The 16674-nt window shown below is 37.6% G+C and overlaps 1 protein-coding gene across 2 annotated transcripts in view; it reads left to right on the forward strand.

The window, feature by feature from the left end:
- Positions 1–16674, forward strand: part of ptn (pleiotrophin) — an 87060-nt gene that overhangs the window by 3742 nt on the left and 66644 nt on the right. The window lies entirely within an intron of this gene.

A 16674-nucleotide genomic window follows, 5' to 3' on the forward strand; every position in this document is an offset into this window, starting at 1 on the left:
GCATAGGATGCATTTCTCCTACTTTGAACCTAGTATATGAAAGTGTAAGTTGCAGACTTTCTAGAAAGTTCAAAGTTCCCAAATAGTCTGAGAAATGTTCTGCTAAAAGTATTTCAGACTGATAGTAAGAGTACAGAGAGAAGGAAACCAAAAAAGTAATAGTAATGGTGAAAGTGATACTTTTATATATTTTGCAAAACTGTTTGAAGGGGAATATAAGTCCTCAAGGTGCTGCCGTAATTTTTGAGTTTTAAGACTCCAGTGTGTAAAATATTTGGGTTATAGAAGGTACCAAAGTTACAATGGGAGATCAAATTTAAAATATCTGGATTCTAAGAATATTACAAATAAACTGGAATGGTAATTTTAATGGGACCCATCTGATCTTTCCTCTGTGAATACATTTCTTGTTAAAATGCTGCAAAGATATTGACTTTGAAGGACGCAGCGTTTCCTATTGCAGAATCCTGCTAAATTGCTCACAAGTAAACCCTGAAGGCGCTATTCAACAACATAAAGCCAATATTCTGGCAAAACCCTCCATAACTGCTATAATCTATTGGCACAATCAATGCACTCTTGTATAATTTAGAAGTACTCTGTGATTGTTTTTAAGGTGGGGCTAAACAACACCCCACCAGCAGAGTTTGCCTTAAAACCACAACTGTCACAATGAATGTAATATCAAACAAGGATAAGCACAATCAATAAAAAAAGCTGTTTTCAAGAGATGATTTTGGAACCTTTTTTTTTCATAAATCTTATTTTTCTCCACATACACGTTTTTTCCTTCTTTTTAAATACAGTTTTTTGATTTCACCCAGGTTATCTTAGTCTGAAACTACAGTTTGTTTGTGACAAGAAGAAAATGACTAGGAGAAATCTGTGAGGTGCAAACCCATTCTTACAACCCTGTACTTGCAAAACAAGGTCTGGCATGGCCAGAAATTGTACAGTGCTGTGATCAAACCATCCCCATGGTAAAACATTGTGGTGGCAGCATCATGCCATAGGGATACGTTTCAACAACAGAGACTGGGACGTTAGTCAGAAGTAATGGAAAGTTAGTTAAATATAAGGAGGAAAAGCTTTCAGATGCTGCAAAATACTTGAGATTGAGGCAGAAGTTCACCTTCCAACAAAGAAAAAAACCCTAAAACATAAAGAAAAACATTGAGAATCTGTGACCAGACTTGTATATTTCTGTTAACAGATCTTTTATCCAATAATTTGTTTTAGGTTTTTGTAGGTAAAAAATGTAAATGCATAAAAAACAAAAACTGATTTTTTTTTTTTCTCAACTTTTTGTAAGGATCACTGTAAAACGCTGATAGTGTCTCTATCCCTGACTTATTGCTTGTTAAACTAATAATGTTTCACACCACTGTGGCACTTTTTCAGTCAAAATGAACACATGGAAATGAAATATGATTTATAATCTGACTCAAAATTTTGAATATGATTAAACAGCTTTTTCTCCTCATTTAGATTTTTTTAATTAAGCTGGACAGGTGTTACAAGGCATCTTCAGGGGACAAATTTTTATTAGTTAATGCCAAAATGATTAAAAATAGTTTATATCTCCTCCTTGTGCCAAAGGGTGTGTGTAATACCCAGCTGGTTTTAATCATCCCTATCGGGCAATTGCTGTTGCTGTTCGATGTTTTCTTATTCCTGCAGGGCAGCACAAATGATGAGGAACTAGGATTTGATTAGTTAAACACCGAAGATGGATGCAGAGCAGATTAGATGGGCTGATGGTTACCAACAGAATAGATGGCTTTAAGTCCACCCACCAATGAGTGATGAGAGAACAGGACCATCTAACATAAGTGTGTAATTGCTCTGCACTAAATACCCTAAATGTGTGTGCATTTCACAGCATAGTCAGTGGTGAGTTATGTATTTTGAATCCTTGACTTTTAAACACTTTATCCATAAGGAGGCAAATGGAATAGAAGAGCAGCATGAGAGGAATAGGAAATAACATCTGGAAAAATGGAGAGAGAATCATTACTCATGTGCATTAGTATTCCTTCCACAGCTTGTGCTGTGAGAAAGCCGGTCTGTCCAAACAAACCACAAACAGAGGGGGATGCCTCATTATAACGTCCCTTTTTTGTTTCATCCAGAGTTCACATTCCATCTGACCGTGAACACTGGGCCGGAGCTGCGACCTTGCCCTGTGTCTATGCTGGAGTTTAGACTTGTACGAAGAAAGTAAAGCTGCAATTCACATGCTGTTGCGTTCCATGAGGATAACAATGCAGCAAAAGGCAGCAACGAAGGAGAGTGAGGCAAAAACATATTATGAATTTCGATGTTTGAGTCCTTGAATAATTTTAGGCTTGCACTTAGGGGGCGACCAAATGGGATGATAAATGAATCTGAGTGCAAAATTCCCAAAGCCAGTAGCTTATATGTCCACTTAGGTCTGACTCAAAAAGCAAGTCATTTCCTATACACTGTTAACGTTGTAATTGCGGTTTTGAAACTTTTTTTCTGCATTCCCATTTCCCATCAACTTTCCAGGAGTTAGAGTGCCTTGCAAAAGTATTCCACCCAAAAAGTTGAACATATATCACTACTTAATTCCAAAGTAACACAACATTTTAAAATTTTTATTATTAACAAAAAACTGAAAACTGTGGGGAGCATTTGTATATACATGACTTTGTAAAATCCCTTTTTATCTGCAACGTTACAGCTACTAGTCTTTTCGGGTTGTCTGGGAATTTACCAGCTTTGCACATTAGGGGATAAAAATTTAGACCATTCTTCTTAGCAAAATAGTTAAAGAGCAGTCAGATTGTACATAGATTTTGAAGTCTTGCTTCAGATTTTTAGTTTTAGATATGGATCTTAACCAGGTCATTCTAACACATGAAATATTTTAATCTAAATCATTCCATTGTAGCTTTTGCTGTATTTTTAGTGCATTGTACTGCTGGAAAGACAACGTCTGCCCCTGACTCAAGTCTTTTGCAGCCTCTAAAAGGTTTTCTTCTATCATTGAACTGTGTTTAGCCCCATCGACCTACCCATCATTTCTGACTTGCTTCCATGTACCTGCTGAAGAGAATCGTCCCCACAGCATGATGCTGCCACCAACATGTTTCTCAGTGGGCATGGTGTGTACAGGGCTATTTGCTGTGTTAGTTTCCTGCCACATGTTGCAGTTTTGCATGTGGGCCAGAATGTTTTGTTCTCATCTGACAAGAGAACCTTGCTCCATGTATGGTGTATCCCTTACATGGCTTGTGACAAACTACAAACACAATGTGCAATGGCTTTACTTCAACAATGCATTTGTTCTTGCCACTTACATAAATGCAAGGCTTGTGATGTGTATAATAGATTCTCCCATCGGAGGGTCTCTCTGCAGCTGCCTCAAAGTTGTCATGGTTATCTTGGCTGCTTCTGTTATTAATACTTTATTTGGTCTTCATGATGCTGTTTTCTTTTAAATAAAGTTGCTTAGCAGACCTCTGAGGGCATCACAGAACAGCCAGATTTATACTGATTAAATTCTACACAAATGGATCAGGTGACTTCTGTAGGCAGATGATTACACTGGATTTTATTGTTGTAATATTGTAAATGAATCATGATTCTCAATAACTAATATCCCATCAAAATACAATGAAGTTTGTGGTTGTAATGTGTCAAAATATGAAAAAGTGGCATCAATACTTTTGCAGGGCATTGTATATGATTTCCCTTGTAGTCAGTTTTAGATGAAGGTCCTGATAATTATTCTGTGTTCATATTTAACTTTATTTGCAGACCGGTTTCTAATGCATACGAAAGACACATTGGTTGTACAAAAACACACACCTCATGAGAGATGCACAATGCTCAAAATAGGCTCTAAAAATCAACAAACTAGCACCTAAAGCCTGGAGAATGGATGCATTGAAACCAAGGACCTGCATGATCACAAAGAGATAAAAACAGCCAGAACTGAATGCAGAAATATGACAAGAATTGTGACGAAGAATTGAGAACAAAAAGAAAAACTAAACTGATCTTATCTAGGTTTCATGAAGTGTCTTAGGTACCTTTAATTTTTAATGTACAAAGCAAGTATTCAAGTTTGTCTTGAAGATGGGCTTTGTAAGAGGATTTTTGATCAAACAATTTTGCTATAACTCAGGGCAAGTAAGGAAGCCCTAACATATCTTTGCCCAGAGGTCCATTGTTTCTCTTATGTCTCCTAAAACCAGAATATGGACAGCCAAATGGGGAATTCTAGCTGTGTTTATATTTGATGTACAGTTTTTGCATGCACCCCCTGGAGTCTAATCAGCAATCTGATGGTGATGACATTGTTCCACCTTTAAGAAGTAGCTTAAAGCTTATGCATAAAACTTTGACAGTCTTTGCAGATGCGATACTACAAAAGCCTGCACAGAAATATGCTAATCAGTTTGCCTCAATTGCTTTTGCATAAAAATATACATGAGACCATGTCAGATATTTGTTTGCCCTCCATCCCATCTAGAATAGCATTTATGTCTTATAGGACAAGATTGTCCCTTCTGCCCTGAGGTAGTGTTTTCAAATGAACAAGGTTTCCCCTCTGGGACTGAACTGCAAATTTTGATGTGATGAAAGTTGTCTACTTCAGTTTGTGCTTTTTTTTCCAAAAAAATAGTCTTGTACAAAGTAAGCATGGATGTACAAAAGTAGACAAAACAATCAAACATTGCTACAATTATTGCTTCATGACCTGCTTTGCACTCAAGGTGTTGGCATTCCTACAAGGCCTGAAGACTTTAACTAAGCAATGCAAAAAAAAAAACATTTTGAAAGCACTCAAGACATGTAGGTTTTACATGTTTGCATTGTTTAATATTAAAGAATATATGCATGAGTGAGGACCTTAACAAGTACATTACAGCTCATTTCCTTCAAAGTCAACCTTTAAAAAACTACTATATGTAGAATAAAAAGTTCAGATGAGTAGCAAAGTGACCTTATCATCTGAACATTCAGAAGCAAATCTGGGTGCTGCATAAATTTAAATGGCTTCCAACCCTGTGGTCCGTTCTTTCATGTTTGGCTTTAGGAGGCAATAAACTGACCAACCAGAATGACATGTCAGGACTGTGACAAGAACATCTATGCTCTCCGGCTGCTAGCATGCAAACTGCATTACTGCATGGAATTGAACCCAGGGACTTTACTGTGTGACCCCTTCTGTTCATACGCCATTATTTAAAGAGGAACTGATTTGATACTTTTTAATGACTTTGCCAATTTATTGTGGCAGAATGGACTCTTCTTTTGTCTTAACTCCCACTTATAGTAAATGGACTGAATTTATACAGCACTTTTCTATTCATACGGACCACTCAAAGCTCTTTATACTACATCTACGTTCCACCAATCGCACACACACTCATACACAGATACACATCAGTTGGACTCTAGGGGTCAAGTGACATGTGGCAGGAAGATGCTGGAATTGAACCCACAACATTTTGGCTGCAAGATGACTGCTCTACCCTCCCTCAAGACTAAACGTTTAAGTTTTCCCTGTGCTAAAGTTTTATTTTGTTATACTTTAGTTCCACGGAGCCAGAGTTTGTTACAGCTAAGTGTTCTTGATCAATAGTTTTTTTTTGTTTTGTTTACTAAAGCTCTTCAACAGATTTCCATTGTATTTTGATTGCTATTTTACTTATTTTTGGTCCAGTCCTTGTAGCTTACAATGACAGCATATTAGGCTTGTGTAATTAAAAAGTTAGGAAAGTGAACATATTGTGGACAAAAGAAGTACTGAGATAATACAACAAAGACCTGACATAGGACTTGAGAGGTGCATCATCATTTTACTGATAGTTATTGCATTGAGTCATTGAATTCCCAGGATTGCTCTTCCTGAGCAATTGAACAGGAACAAACCTTCAACAGAACTGAGCTTAGCATGAGAGATGATCTGCTTAGACCATGTGTGATTTGAAAGAAAAAAAGAGTTTACAAAGTTAATGGCAGCAGTAACTCCTTTAATACTCCATCACGGAAAGAGACACAGCTTAAGACAGCAGAAGCGGTGGGCCACTTGTACTTTATATGGAAATAACAAATGCAGAATATATACACTAAGTAAGTGAGAACAACTGATTTGTCAATGGCTTCAGTCAGTAAAGAGACACAGCTGAACACAGGAGGTTGAACATCTTTGGAAAACAAAGAAAAGACAAACAAACAGTTCACACAGCTTATGAACATGACTGGAACCAAAAATGGAAATGTTGATCAAGATTTTTTAAATGATTACTACAAAGTGTGACTCATCGGAAGACACATTTAAAGACTTTTAAACTGTACTGTACATATATATTTATATTATTAGTTTTAAGAATAAACTTATCTGATACATTTCTATTTACTATAGATTACTGAAGGTCTCTTAATATTTTATTGTGCAACATTATCTCTATACAGGGAAAACTTGTACTCCCATCAACTGCATTCCAGGTTTAAAAATGTGTCACATACATGGTGAAACTACCTCCTTTACAATGTGAATGAATAGATTTGCTCCTGAGGCAAAATACAATCCCTACCTTATTTAGATTTTCTGTCACATACAATATGAGGTTAGTGATGGTTTGGTAAATAAAGCTGGAGCAAATATTTTTTTGGAGAGATGAATATGGCCGTTAGTGTTACTTATGAGAGGACATACCCTTTTCCAGAGGCATAATAATGGTAAATAGGTCAATTCTGTGAGGTGAACTTTTTCACACAATGCAATGGACTGTGTGAGCAAAGTAGTTAGCTCCTAGAAAATAAGCCATTCCTCATGGTTCATGCTAATTTTAAAGGTTCAAAATTACATCGTAACATGAGGTTTAGAGGTTAGACTTTTCAATTCTTAATACTTAAGTAGGCTCATTAGGTGGAACATTAATTATTTTACAGTTCTGCTTTAGTTAGGGTTGGAATTGATAGAGCTTTCAAACTTATTTAGAAAAAGAAATGTAAAAATTTAGCAATTTTTTGTACAGTCCCCTTAACTTGGATTGCCCTTTATAAAATATAGGGCTATCACTTCTCTTTAGTAGTCAGTTTGTATTTACAAACTGTGTGACACACTGTGTATTTTAGTCTCTGTACATTTGAAGGCATGAGCGATCTGTCAGAGAACATTAGAGAACAGCTTCATAAAGACCAATGAATACAGCAGACAGGTCAGAGATAAAGCTGTGAAGAAGTTTCAAGCAGGATTTGGCTATGAAAAGGCATCCTATTTGAACATTTTGTTAAGGAATTTTGGTAGGGGTTCGTCCTGTAACCGGTGGGTTGGCGGTTCAAACCCCTGCTCCATCTGTCTCATTTAGTTTGTCCTTGGGCAAGACACTCCACCCGCCTTGCCCGCTGATTGTGGTCAAAGGGCTCAGTAGCGCTGATTGTAGCCTCACTTCTGTCAGTCTGCCCCAGGGCAGCTGTGGCTACAACGTTGCTTACCACTGTCAGTGTGTGAATGTGTGTATGACTAATTGTAGTGTAAAGCTCTATGGGGCTAAATCCGAGGACCCCAAGTACAGGACATTTACCATTTACTAAGACATCGTCCATCTAAACTGAGAGCATTATACAGAATAGTAGCTAAGAGCTCCCTGGAGGAGCTGCAAGGATCCATCGCCCAGGAAAATAGGTCCACAACATACCTGTTAGTTAAACGAGTGGCAAGACATTATAAATAAGAATTCCCATTTAAAATTTGCCACAAGCCTTGGATACAGCAAGGAAGAAGGTGTCCAGTCAGACTGAATCAAACTAGACCTACATGCAAAATACTGTGATAAATCCAAGTTAAAATGAGTTAGGTGATATGGAAAATAAACAACCTGAACGCACCATCTCCATGATGAACCATGGTGTTGGCAGCCCCATGCTGCATGGATGCCTTTGTTCAGCAGGGATAGGAAAGCAGATCAGATTTGATGGGAAGATGGATGGAGCCAAATCAAGGGCAGTTGTTGAAGAAAACCTTTAAGAAGCTACAAAAGACTCGAGACTGGAGCAGTGGTTCGTGTTCCAACTGGACAATGACCCTAAACAAACAGCCAGAGCTTCAATGGAATGGTTTAAATCAAGGCCTTTTCATGGGTTTAAATGGTCCAGCCAAAGTCCAGATCTAAATCTAATTGGAAATCTGTGGCAAGACTTGAACATTTCTCCTCACAGATGTTATCCTTCCTATCCGAGTGAGCTAGACCTAATTTGCAAAGAGGAGTGGGCAAAAATTTTATTTGTTTAAAATGCAAAACTGAAAGAGACATACCGCAAAAGAGTTGCTTGCCACACTTTTAAGATTTTATTTAATTTTTTTAAACAAATGAAAACTTTTATTTTATTTTGCTTCCAGTTCACAGTTATGCCTGTGCAGATTTATCAAACAAAATCTGAATAAAATTCACTGAGGTTTGTGGTTGTAAAGTAAAACATAATACAAAGACATATGAATACTTTTCATCCTACAAAATCTATTTTGCTCAACTTGTTGTTACATTTCTAACCTCTAGCATTCAGTGCAATGACAAGCAAACAAGTAACAACCAATTTCATAGTTGCATATATTAGGTGGTATGGAGGCTTTGTATTGAATTCCCATCAGCCAGTCCAGCTGAGGTTAGAGGACCTCAGGCGGTAGGTCTCTGTGGTGCTGCACATGCCTTCCTGGGTGACTACTCTGTTCCTAACTCCAACACGCTCGAAAACAGGAAAACACACAGTCGTTGCATTTCAAAGCAGTGTGCTTAGGTCCTTTGCAGATTTGATGAGTGCATTGTTGTCCACTGCTTGTTTAATCAATGTTAGCACCTTTAATCTTTATCGCATTGTTATTTGTGACTCTACAAGTAATAAAGTGGACTGCATGAAAACTCGGAGAGCTTAGCAATTGGTAAAGCTCCATGCTGGCATTTCAGCTTGATGGCCAAGATATAAACAGACCAAAAGATGATGCAGTACAGTGAGGGATTTTATTTCGCCAAAAAAGCATTAAAAATAAAACAATTTATGTCCTTGACAGATTTATGATGTCCAATGTCTTCCTTTTTATCACTGTTTTCAGTAAATAGACTTTCCTGTTTTTCTGTGTCTGGGAATAAGATTGACACTGAGCTGGGGAATGTAGTGTGTTGCAAGATGTTTGATTCAAGGTCACAAAGAACCTACTGGAAAAATGAAGTGACACTGCCATTGCAAACTAGAGTAAACAAGTTAAAATAGTAGTCTCTTTATGTTGCAGACAAATTCTCCCAAACATTTTTGTTTTTACTCACAGCCCGAAATGATAAATAAATTTAATATTATACCAATATAATTTAACTAAACACATACCATAATACAAAAGGTACAGCATAAAAAAAACAGCCCTTAATAATGAGGAAGTTTTATACACATATTTTTCTTTACAATGCTCAACCATATAATAAACCTGCTAGAAATGTTTTTATTTACAGGATGGTGCAGGGCAGGTGCCGCCATTTATAATAAACCCTCCTGCAGGTTGCAGATTTGTTCATATTGCTACAGAACGATGTCAAAATATCTAACAAATCAGAGCATTGACATAGATTAAAAATGTATTTATAGAACACTTTTCATATAGTCTGATGCAACACAAACTGCTTTCCAGAGGCTACAAACAGAAAGACAGCCAATTAACCACTAGAGACACACTGTAATGAGCAAATTAAGTAATCATCAACAAGCCATTGGTAATAAAACAATGAAGATTTAAAGTGACAGAAATCCATAATTTTTTTATTTCCATCCATCCATCCATCCATCCATCCTTTCCCCCTATCCTCTGGTTTTGCAGGTTCCACATTTAAATCCAGCCCAAAACATCCATAAGTAAAGACATATGGGTGTGGAAAAATAGGGAATTTTTTACAAAGAATATATAGGAACCCTGGAAAAGTTGGTTATGCATACATTTCCTCTAGTGATACTTCCACTGGAAACCGTGAAAAGTATGTAAGAATTCAGTATCACTAAAGGTTTCTTCAGAACAAAACCTACATAGAACATTTAGAGTGATTTTTAATTAAAGTGATGTGATATGTGATTTATGATGCTTTCAAGCAGTGGTATTATATTTATGTTTGAGGAAAACAAAGTTTAAGTGAAGTAAATGTTTCATTCCTCAAATGGAAGAAGCTCTGTGTTTTGACACCTTTTCTAAAAAGGAGTCTGGAGTGTTGACATTTGAGAGATTTTTGCACTTGGCAGGTGTTTCATATGTCTTTCAGGGAATAAATAATGATGGGCTGCTGTGGTCTGGGCATCTTTAACACCGCCGGGAAGCCTTTGTTCTTTCTCTGTTTTCATGTCTGATCCCCAACAGCCCACAGAGGAAATTCTGCTGGCTGTATGCTCTAAAAAACCTGTTTCTGTTTGATCAACTTCTAAAATATTTTAGCAATTTAGGCAGGCATGAGGGGAGATAATTCAAAGCCTGCCAAAAGGGATATTTTTGGGGGAAGATAAGAAGACACCCAGGTTCACAAGGAGTATCGGAGGATCTCGCTTTTCTCATTTCTTTGCAGATGCACACCCTAAATTTTCCAGTCAACATGGATGACAACTTTCAAATGAACCCATAATATGGCTAACATCTCCCATCTACAAAGACTGGTTGAAATTACCCTCAAAATCCCCCTTAAAAATCAGTTTTCTCTGCTTTTATACACTCAGGCTATAACTATTTTCACCCAGTAGAGGCCAGTATGTAGTTGATGAGGTCATCAAGTGAGTTTGATTCCCAAACAAAGATTTAACACACCTTAACCTGGACATTATAGGAAAGAATACTATTAGTATAAAGTTGCAGAAAATCATTGTACAAACTCCAAATACAGACAGGAAGGAAAAAAAAATCTATTGAGAAATCCTCCATTCACTGAAAGAAACTGTTTGAATTTAAAAACATTGGTAACTATTCATAAACATTTTGTTTAAGTTTCTCTTAATATCAATACTTTGGAGCAGAAATTATGTAGGGTGAACAGCTGAAAGACACCTATTACATTTTTTTTTTTTAAATGTATGTTCTCTACAAAATTAGTCAAATTCTAAAATATTTAGGATTTCGTTTTACTCAGTTATGTTAGTTAGGTTCTAAACGTTGTTGAAACTTTAGACATAGGCAAATTTGTCACCATATCAAAATATAACCCATTTTTGATGATATAATTAAAATGTATCATTCAAGAGTCAGCCTCCTAAATACACCACTGAATCTAATTAAATTGGAATATAATGAACAATTCTGTCACTTATTCCATTTAAAAAGTGAATTGTATGATGGCATGGAGGCAAATGGCCTATGGTTCTGCTGAGGTGTTAAGGAAGTCAAGTCCAAGTTACTTTTAAAGTGACTCGCCTACATCGTGTGTTCTGGTGTCTCTCATCTTCCTCTTGACAATAGCCCGTACAGTGGGAAGAACAAGTATTTGATAGACTGCCGATTTTGCAGGTTTTCCCACTTGCAAAGCATGTAGACAGTCTTTAATGTTTTATCATAGCATATCACAGCTGTGACAGAATCTAAAACAAAAATCCAGAAAATCACATTGTGTGACCTTTAGGTAATTAATTAGCATTTTGTAGCATGGCATAAGTATTTGATCACCTAACAATCAGTAAGGATCCTGGCTCTCATGGGCCTGTTAGTTCTCCTTTAAGAAGCCCTCCTGTTCTCCAATCCACAAATTAACTGTATTAACTGCACTTGTTTGAACTCGTTATCTGTATAAAAGACTCTTGTCCACAAACAAACTCGAACCTCTTCACAATAGCCAAGAGCAGAGAGCTGTGTAAGGACAGAAGGCATAAAATAGTAGACCTCCACAAGGCTGGGATGGGCTACAGGAAAATAGCCAAGCAGCTTGCTGAGTAGGCAACAAATGTTGGTGCAATTATAGGAAAATGGAACAGGTCAAGGTTAGTGTTCATCTCCCTCAGTCTGGGGCTCCATGCAGGATCTCATCTCGTAGGGCATCAATGATCATGAAGAAGGTAAGGGATCAGCCCAGAAGTACACAGAACTACTCCTTTCCTCAGTAAGGGCATTAAAGATGGATCGTGGCTGCTGCAAAATTCCTGCTACAGTGTGTGCAAACCTCAGCAAGAACTACAGGAAATGTCTAAAATCTAATTGCAAACAAACGGTTTTGTTTTTCTGATGTATCAAATACTTATGTCATGCAATACAATGCAAATAGTTACTAAACAAAATCACAATGTGATTTTTCTGGATTTTTATTTTAGATTCCTAAGAGTACCTATGATAGAAATTAAAGACTTTTACATGCTTTGCAAGTGAGAAATCCTGCAAAATTAGTAGTGTATCAAATACTCCCCACTGTGGGTCCTTCACTGGGTTTAGATCAGGCCAGTTTACAGTTCTATCAAGCACCATGGTCATTAAAGCAGGCGCTGGTACTTCTGGTACTGTGAGCAGGTGGGAAACATTAAAAGCTCTAAGATTCTTTGGTACAAGCCTACACTGACTTTGGACTTGATAAAACACAGCTGATGACATGGCACCCCATATTATCATTGGTTTTGGAAACTTCACACTGAACCTCAGGTACCTTAGAATTTCTGTATCCCCCCTCTATTACTACACTCTGACACCTTGATTTTAAAATGAAATGCAAAACTGGCAGAGGAAAAGAGGACGATTAACCACTAACCAAAAGTAAAATCCTTTTACCCTTAGCCCAGGTAAGACGTTTCTGAAATGGTTTCTGCTTCAGGAGTTACTAACAGATGCAATGGAACAGTTGTAGCCCGTGTCCTGGATTAATCAATATCTGGTGGCTCTTGAAGCACTGTCACCAACAGCAGTGCATTCTTTGTGAATATACCTAAATGTTTTCCTTCCACTCAACTTTCCAATAAAGTGCTTGGATACAACACTCGGTAAGCTGTTAGCTTTTTCAGCAATGGCCTTTTGTGGCTTGCCCTCCTTGTAGAGGATCTTGGTGGCTGTCTGTATGACAACTGTCAAATCTGCCAGCTGTCAAATTTACTAGCATGCTAGCATGTCTGACCTTAGCAATAGCGATGTTAGAAAGCTATTTGAACTGAACACAAATTTACAGTAAATTCCCAAATTATTCTTACACCTGTAAGATTTACGTTTAGTCCTTTTAATTTCATCAACAAGTTTCTTCTCACCGGAATATTAAGGTTTTAGATTGGTCCAGTCAGACTGCCGACTTGAATCTGAGAGAAACTATGGATGAACCAAGAGATTAAGGTGGTGGCAAAGATGGCTTCCAATCTTAAAGACTTGAAGCTCATTACCAAAAACAAATGTTCAAAATACCAGTGGAGACATGCAAAAAACTGCTCAGCAAATATAAGAAGGGTTTGTTACTGTAATGCTAATACAGATTTTTCCAATAATTATTGAGAAGGGTATGATTAATTTTCAACTTGCCAGTTTTGATCATATTTTAAAAACTAAATATATATATATATTTTTCAAAATAAATACTCCTTTTACATTTTATCATCTTTAGGGAGATGCCTGTGTCATTTTCTGTCAGAAACAAGCTTTTGTTCAAATTATACCGATTTGAAAACTAAAGGCTATAAATAATTTTGGGCTTAAATAAAATAGCTACATTTTAATTGAACATTTCTTTTAAACTACTGTGCGCTAAACTAAAATAATTTTTACAGTTAATGTTTAATGCACATTTCGAGCAGGGGGGAACGGTGTGCAGCAATGACGAGTCCTGTTCAATACTACCATGACTGCATGCTGGATGGCGTGTGCTATTCAATACACTTACCGCAGCAGAGGTCAGAGCCATTACAGATAGATCATGAGAGCCCTCTGCTGACAGTTAAATCTACAGAGACCAATGCAGTGAACATCCAATCCAGCTCCCCTGTTTGTAATGTGTGCTGTACATTAATAAGAAAAATAGGCATTACTGAATGTGTGATAATTCTGCCTCATTAAGTCATCTAAAATAAGTTGATTTTTCACCCTTCATTTGAGGAATTGGTGGTAGGACTGGGAAGTTATTATCTTCACTCGACATTAAAATTGTTTTACCCACCCAACCAGTGTTGTAAAAGAAATTAAATAATGATTTAGTGATGTGAAGAGAGGTGTGGAGGTGATGAAGATAACAGTGAGAATTTTCATTTTGTCTTTGCAAATGACCTGTGAGTCAGTTCTTGCCATTTATTAGTTGAACCTTTGCAGCTTTACAGTTTTCAATTCCAACATAACTGTTTTTTTGCTATAATAAAACATTTCGGCCTTAAAAATTACATGTGATTAAAATTATCTACTGATGTTTTCTTTCAACTTTGAGAGTGTGTTCATATTTATTATGCAGTTTCAGTAAAACAACGTGGGAAGTTGAAATATAATTATTTGCTTACTTTTAAACAGGCCTTACACTTCTGAAAAAGGTGCATCTGGCCAGTTTGGAGACAAGAAACAGTATGAATAGATTTAGAGCAAATGTTTAACTGTCCTAAGAGTTTGTCTTAACATGTTTAGAAGAGGCATTTAGTTTAGAGCAGCGGCCCTCAAACTGGGGTCCGCGAACCATAGGTTGGGGGTCCGTGAAACACGTGTTGTCGAACCCGAGGAGGCACTGGTGTGGATCTTCCGGGCTTGAGCTAATTAACAGAATGGACAAATATTTAAGTCCGTCCACTTCATCAAGTAAGGCAAGAGCCAAATCGGCTAAAATTAGAAAGTATGACAGCAGTTATATCGAGTTTGGCTTCATCGAGAATGAGGATGGAAGACCAAAATGTGTTATGTGTCTTCAAGTGCTAGTAAATGAAGCCAACTAAGCTAAAGCGGCATCTCATCACAAAGCACCCGGGGTTCAAAGATAAAACAAGATAATTTTTCCAGCAAAAGGGTGAGAATTATATGCGGCAAAAAAAACAATTGCTGAACCTGGCCACAACATCAGAAAAAGCTCAGAGGGCTTCGTATCTGGTGGCACAGCGAATCGCAAAAAGTAAGAAGCCACACTCAATTGGACAAGACCTTGTGCGTCCAGCTGTGGTGGACATGTGTGAAGTTCTGCTTGGCACAGATGCAGCTAACAAGGTGAAAGCTGTCCCGCTTTCAGATGACACAGTGAGGAGAAGAATTAAAGAATTGTCAGCTGACATTCAGGAACAATTATTGGACAGACTGCCTTCATGTGAATAGTTTTCTATACAGCTGGACGAATCGACAGACATTTCCAGTGCAGCTCAACTGATAGCTCTGGTACGCTATCTGTGGGAAGGAGACATTTTAGAGGATTTTCTGTTCTGCAAGGAGGTCTTGGGTAGGACAACTGGTGAATAAATATTTAAACTTGTTGATGCTTTTATGACTGAAGCAAGACTGAGCTGGGAAAAATGTGTCGCTGTTTGTACGGATGGTGCAGCAGCAATGACCGGCAGAAAGAGTGGAGTTGCAGCACGGATAAAATCCATCAATCCAAAGGTTAGAGCTACCCACTGTGTCCTGCATTGGCAAGCACTAGCTTCCAAAGACATGGAACCAGATCTTCACTCCATTTTGAACACAGCTATCACTGCAGTTAACTTTGTGAAATCCAGAGCTTTGCAATCAAGATTGTTTGGTCAACTTTGCCAAAATCTGGATGCTGAACATGACGCAATGCTTTATCACTCGGAGGTGCGATGGCCATCGTGGGAAAGTGTTGCAGAGAGTTTTTGAGCTGCACAGAGCAATGTCAGAATTCATGACAGAGGAAAAACTGGAAATTGCACATTTCGTTTTCTTTATCCAGACTGCATTGCCAAGTTAGCCTATCTTGCAGACATATTCAACATACTGAACATCCTCAACCTCTCAATCTATCCTTGAAGTTAGTGACAAAATCACCGCCTTTATGAAGAAAACCGACCTCTGGAGAAGAAGAATACAAGATGGAATAACAGACATGTTCCCCCAACTGACTGAGTTTTTAAACAAAGAGAACTTGTCCGTTGCTATTGTGAGGGATGTTGTAACTTCACACCTAACATCACTGTGTGAGCACTTCAGCTCATATTTCTCTGATGTGAACACCAATGCCTGGGATTGGGTGCGTGATCCATTTTCACCTGCTGCAACAGAGAATGGCCTAACAGGTAAAACAGAAGAACAGCTGTTGGAGTTATCTTGTGACAGAACATTGAAGACCAGATTCCAACAGGCAAGTCATGCAAACTTTTGGACCTCCCTCTCACATAAGTATCCTGAACTGGCTGTTGAGGCCATGAAAATATTGCTGCCCTTTCCTACCACTTACCTCTGTGGATCTTCATTTTCCACTCTGACTGTAATGAAGAACAAATACAGGGCTCGTTTACTAGTGGAAGATGATCTTAAGAGTTTGTTTATCATCTATACCTCCAAGAATAGAGAAACGGTGTGGTGAGACAGGCTCATCCTTCTCACTAATTTTAAGGGGTTATTGGTGTAACTGATGACTGGTTTTACTGTATGCAACAAAGCCTAAAGCAGATATTTTTCTGAAGGTTTTTCAGTTTTCTGCCAAGAGTTTGAATAAGGTGTTCATTGTGTTAAAATGAACCAAATAAGAGCTGTTAAACTGTTTTTTCCAGTTTTCACCTTTTTCGTGTGTGGAAGCTTTA

The sequence above is a fragment of the Girardinichthys multiradiatus genome, chromosome 17, assembly GCF_021462225.1.
Source record: "Girardinichthys multiradiatus isolate DD_20200921_A chromosome 17, DD_fGirMul_XY1, whole genome shotgun sequence".
Taxonomy (NCBI): Eukaryota; Metazoa; Chordata; class Actinopteri; order Cyprinodontiformes; family Goodeidae; genus Girardinichthys; species Girardinichthys multiradiatus.